The following is a 6,000-nucleotide window of genomic DNA, read 5'->3' as shown; positions in this document are numbered from 1 at the left end:
GGTGGAGGTCTGGTCAGATGTGGAGCGCTGGTCAGAGGTGGAGGGTTGGTCAGAGGTGGAGGTCTGGTCAGAGGTGGAGCGCTGGTCAGAGGTGGAGCGCTGGTCAGAGGTGGAGGTCTGGTCAGAGGTGGAGGTCTGGTCAGAGGTGGAGCGCTGGTCAGAGGTGGAGGTCTGGTCAGAGGTGGAGGTCTGGTCAGAGGTGGAGCGCTGGTCAGAAGTGGAGGTCAGAGGTAGAGGTCAGAGGTGGAGGTCAGAGGTGGAGGTCAGAGGTGGAGCGCTGGTCAGAGGTGGAGGTCAGAGGTGGAGGTCTGGTCAGAGGTGGAGGTCAGAGGTGGAGGTCTGGTCAGAGGTGGAGGTCTGGTCAGAGGTGGAGCGCTGGTCAGAAGTGGAGGTCAGAGGTGGAGGTCAGAGGTGGAGGTCAGAGGTGGAGGTCAGAGGTGGAGCGCTGGTCAGAGGTGGAGGTCAGAGGTGGAGGTCTGGTCAGAGGTGGAGGTCAGAGGTGGAGGTCTGGTCTCCAGCTGAGGCTGCCCAGCCCCTAAGTCTGAAGTGCTAACAGTAACTATAGTAACAGTACTCCTATATGCTAACATGGATATCTTAACACTATAGCTTACAATGAGAATCAGAAACAGTTTTTATGATTAAAATCGGTTTTTATTTATTTTTAAATTGGTCAGAGGTGGAGGTCTGGTCAGAGGTGGAGGTCAGAGGTGGAGGTCTGGTCAGAGGTGGAGGTCTGGTCAGAGATTGATTGATTTTTATTTATTTTTAAGACTGGAAGGTCAAGGTTAAGATGGAGGTCAGAGGTGGAGGTCTGGTCAGAGGTGGAGGTCAGAAGTGGAGCGCTGGTCAGAGGTGGAGGTCAGAGGTGGAGGTCTGGTCAGAGGTGGAGCGCTGGTCAGAGGTGGAGGTCTGGTCAGAGGTGGAGCGCTGGTCAGAGGTGGAGGTCTGGTCAGAGGTGGAGGTCAGAGGTGGAGGTCAGAGGTGGAGGTCTGGTCAGAGGTGGAGGTGGAGGTCTGGTCAGAGGTGGAGGTCTGGTCAGAGATGGAGGTCTGGTCAGAGGTGGAGGTCTGGTCAGAGGTGGAGGTCAGAGGTGGAGGTCTGGTCAGAGGTGGAGGTCAGAGGTGGAGGGCTGGTCAGAGGTGGAGGGCTGGTCAGAGGTGGAGGGCTGGTCAGAGGTAGAGGGCTGGTCAGAGGTGGAGGTCAGAGGTGGAGGTCTGGTCAGAGGTGGAGGTCAGAGGTGGAGGTCTGGTCAGAGGTGGAGGTCAGAGGTGGAGGTCTGGTCAGAGGTGGAGGGCTGGTCAGAGGTGGAGGTCTGGTCAGAGGTGGAGGTCTGGTCTCCAGCTGAGGCTGCCCAGCCCCTAAGTCTGAAGTGCTAACAGTAACTATAGTAACAGTACTCCTATATGCTAACATGGAAATCTTAATAACACTATAGCTTACAATGAGAATCAGAATCAGTTTTTATGATTAAAATCGGTTTTTATTTATTTTTTAAATTGGTCAGAGGTGGAGGTCTGGTCAGAGGTGGAGGGCTGGTCAGAGGGGGAGGTCTGGTCAGAGGTGGAGGTGGAGGTCTGGTCAGAGGTGGAGGTCTGGTCAGAGGTGGAGGTCTGGTCAGAGGTGAAGGTCTGGTCAGAGGTGGAGGTCTGGTCAGAGGTGGAGCGCTGGTCAGAGGTGGAGGTCTGGTCAGAGGTGGAGGTCTGGTCAGAGGTGGAGGTCTGGTCAGAGGTGGAGGTCAGAGATGGAGGTCAGAGGTGGAGGTCTGGTCAGAGGTGGAGGTCAGAGGTGGAGCGCTGGTCAGAGGTGGAGGTCAGAGGTGGAGCGCTGGTCAGAGGTGGAGGTCTGGTCAGAGGTGGAGGTCTGGTCAGAGGTGGAGGTCTGGTCAGAGGTGGAGCGCTGGTCAGAGGTGGAGCGCTGGTCAGAGGTGGAGGTCTGGTCAGAGGTGGAGGTCAGAGGTGGAGGTCTGGTCAGAGGTGGAGGTCAGAGGTGGAGGTCTGGTCAGAGGTGGAGGTCAGAGGTGGAGGTCTGGTCAGAGGTGGAGGTCAGAGGTGGAGGTCTGGTCAGAGGTGGAGGGCTGAGGCTGCCCAGCCCCTAAGTCTGAAGTGCTAACAGTAACTATAGTAACAGTACTCCTATATGCTAACATGGATATCTTAATAACACTATAGCTTACAATGAGAATCAGAATCAGTTTTTATGATTAAAATCGTTTTTTATTTATTTTTAAATTTGCCACCACCACCGCCTCCTCCTCCAGCCAGGGAAGAGGAGAGAGAGGGAAGAGGACATCTCCCTCTCTCTCCCTGACTCTCTCTCAGTGGTCCAGAGAGAGAGAGAGAGGAGAAGGAGATACCACCTTGACATCTCCCCTCCCCCCCTCTCTGGCTCACTGAGAGAGACTCAGCGAAAGAGAGGAGGACTCTCTCACTGAATCTCTCTCAGTGAGACAGAGAAGGGGGGGGAGGAGATGTCGAGATGATATCTCCTTCTCCTCTCTCTCTCTCTCTAGCCCACGAGAGAGAGTCAGGGAAAGAAAGGAAGACGTCCCCCTCTCTCTCTCTCTGGCTGCTCTTCCTCTGTCGCTCTCTGGCTGCTCTTCCTCTGTCGCTCTCTGGCTGCTCTTCCTCTGTCGCTCTCTGGCTGCTCTTCCTCTGTCGCTCTCTGGCTGCTCTTCCTCTGTCGCTCTCTGGCTTTTATACCCCTCCTGGCCCACGTCACAAGGGCGCTCTGTGACGTCACGGTTTGCGAGGCTCTTTTGACAAAACTACTTTCTAAAATCACTGTAAATCACTTGATTGGCACTTTCAGACAGGTGTGATGAAGGTGCTATTGCAAATTAAACCATGATCGGAACAACAAGACTGAGCTGGGGAGCCCACCCACGCGCACAGCGGCATATCTCGATAAAGGTTTTGTTGCCTAAATTAGCTGGCGTATTCTAGCAGCCGAGCAGCGTTCCGTTCAACGGACCTGCAAACTTGTCACCTTTTGGCTACAGTCACCTTTTTTATGTTAACCATGGTAGTTTCAGTGAATCTAGAGGGTTTTAGTTTTGTATGTCGTTCCTTTTTCATTACTCCAGGTCTGGTTCATAACAACGCAGGCGCCTTCACGAGTATCCTGGATTTGGCGTTAATAGTATAATAATATTCTCTCGTTCAAAATAAAGCAACTGCCAAAAGTTAAAAAGTCTTTATTGAGATATGCCGCTAGGGCGTGGGTATAGGCTCCCCAGAACTCCTGCCGTTTTCTTTTTGAAATAATATTCTCTATTCAATCATCTAATTCTGTCAAAATGTTCCAATATACAGTCCTTATTATCAATTTGTTTTAAGTCCTTCATCCATTCCCGCACGTTATAGCTCCCATATTATGACGGTACTTGAATGTGACACTTAAGAATGGGTTTATGTCAACAATCCTTACGCAGAAGTTCTTGTTTGTGATATTCGGGTGTGTAGATGTTTTCATGAATACGCCAACGAATACAAATAGCCTAGGCTATGTTACAGTTTAATCGTTCTGAAATCGGAATCGGAATTAGTCTGTTCGTGTGAGTCAATGGTCAAACAAAAATCAAAACAGGAATTGGATATGGAGTTTGGATTAATGGAAAGGAACTTTACGTTTGAAAGATCCGTGGTGAACCGAGTAATACGGCAGCAAGTTAGATTATTGATTTGCCGAATCATCATGTTTGTAGCTATAATTATCGAATCACATGAAACCCATCCATGGACCCCATACAAGACCTCGATACAGGCACATATAGCTGGATTATAGTAGGCCATGACGCACGGGGCCTTGGATATGCCGGGACTTGGCACAGATGTTCTAATATGTGCTTGGCTATCCCGCAACATCCATTAGAACACGCAGCTTCTATATGCCTACACAATGTTTTGAGAAAGTATGTGAAATGCATGATATCCCGGAAAATACACAAATTGGCTGCTGTAAAGAACCCTGATGAGATGAGGAGGGAGGGAGTGAGGGAGGGAGAGAAGTATAGAGGGAGGAGAAGGATGGAGAAGAGGAGGGGGGGGGGTGAAGGGGGAAAAGAGCTAATTAATTAACAAATATCACAAATGTCCATGCAGTATAAATAATGATCCATGCATTTAATTTTCTTGTGTTTATTTTACTGTTTAGGTAAATAACAACCACTTAAGATGTAAAAGTAAGGGAGAGAAAATCACTAACAGATCACTTTAACAACAACAGTCAAACACTTCCATCTCAAAAGTGAGTAACATAAATGTCACCAAACATTTGAATATATAACAAGTAACTATTTCCTCAGCAGCATGTCGGGAGTTTGGCAGTGATTCTATAGTCCAGTAGAGTCATCATGTTTATATAGGTTTATTAAGCAGCATTTAGACTATCCTGTGCTAAACTAGACTCAAGACCTATACACACAGTCCTACCTGAATTAATCCACCTCTTAATACTAGCACTAGTATAACGCTGTAAGTATAAACTGGTCGTTGCATCAGTAGGCCTACAACAGACTTGTTAAAAGAAAGTTTACCGCACACAACGGATGCCATATCTCTAGTAAATCAGAACCATCAGAACCATTGGGACGGACATAGCCTTGCCAGACTCATCCATAGCCTCTCCAAACACAACGCAGGCCTGTAGCCTACACATAATAATCAACACAACGAGCAGAGGACAGACCGACAGACTTCAACCATAGTTATATTAATAAAATCTTAATATATTCTTACCTTAACAGTGACCAAACGTTCTCTCCTCCTTGCATTCGTCTGTGTTAAGTCCTTAACAATGCTTGTTAAGTCCATCTGGCGTGCGCGCTGGCTTTCGATGCTGAGGATGGAGAGTCAGGAGAGTCTGTCCTGGGCCATGGTGCTTCTCACATAGTTTTTGATGATTTTGAGTTTCGAAAAAGATCGTTCAGCACTTGCCACTGGGACTGGTATAGTTAGTTAGGACTGGGACTGGTATAGTTAGTTAGGACTGGGACTGGTATAGTTAGTTAGGACTGGGACTGGTTAGGACGAGTTTGAACGCGGTAGCAACGTCTGTGACACTGGGCAGGATCGATGTCAGGAGCAGGAGGTGGGTCAGATGATGGAACCTTTTTCAATACGTTTTATTTCAGGCTTCAGAGCATTTCTAAAGGAACGTAGCTGTGCTGGAAAATCAGGCGAAAGATCGGTGGTGGGGCCTCTTCTGTAGCAGGGTCAGCCTGGTCTGCACCAGTGCACCATCAAGCTGCAGCCATCCTCCGGCTCAGTAACGGTAGTGCTATAGCAACGCCAACAGGTGCTCCAACGACGGCTGATTCAGTGCTAGTGCGATGGTCGCTGCTGCATTAGTTTGATTTGTTAGAAAATATGATATTATCATAGCTTTCAAAACTATGATAGTTTTGCTATATTCTGTTATTTTCTGTTCTGTTCATGCCGTTTTTGGGCTGCACTTTGGTATTTTCGCTTCATTTTACTGTCTAGCGTGTTGGATTCCCGGGCTATAATGTAAGTGATAAGTGAGTGACGTCGTGACTGATCGTGTGCATCAAATCATGTGATGATTGGATACACACAGTCTATACAGTTTTTTTTCTTTTTATAGATATAAGGGTTGATGGTAAAACCACAGCGTGCATCCCATGTAATTAAAAAAGATAAAATAAAAAATAAATAAATAAAATCCCCCCCTAGTTGTTGACCGGCAGGGGTGGGGGCGTGGCCCCCCCGCACCGCGGGAGCTGCAGGTGTATTCTTTATTCAAGTTCACAGTGAACCAGCCGGCCCCGACCCACAATGCATGTTGTCAGCATGTACAGTTGTTCAATTTGAAAGTGCAGTGGGCTTTTCTAGTTTAGATTTATTTGGTGAAAATGTGTTTGAGGGTTGTGTTTGTGAGGATTCATATTATCTATGTTTTTAAAATCAAATTGACTTTTCAAGTCACTTTGTAAATAACACAGGTTAATTAGTATTATTCAGGTGATGTGCAAAGTGG

The sequence above is a fragment of the Borostomias antarcticus genome (assembly GCF_949987555.1).
Source record: "Borostomias antarcticus genome assembly, chromosome: 10".
Lineage (NCBI taxonomy): Eukaryota > Metazoa > Chordata > Actinopteri > Stomiiformes > Stomiidae > Borostomias > Borostomias antarcticus.
Note: the sequence above shows the minus strand (reverse complement) of the source record.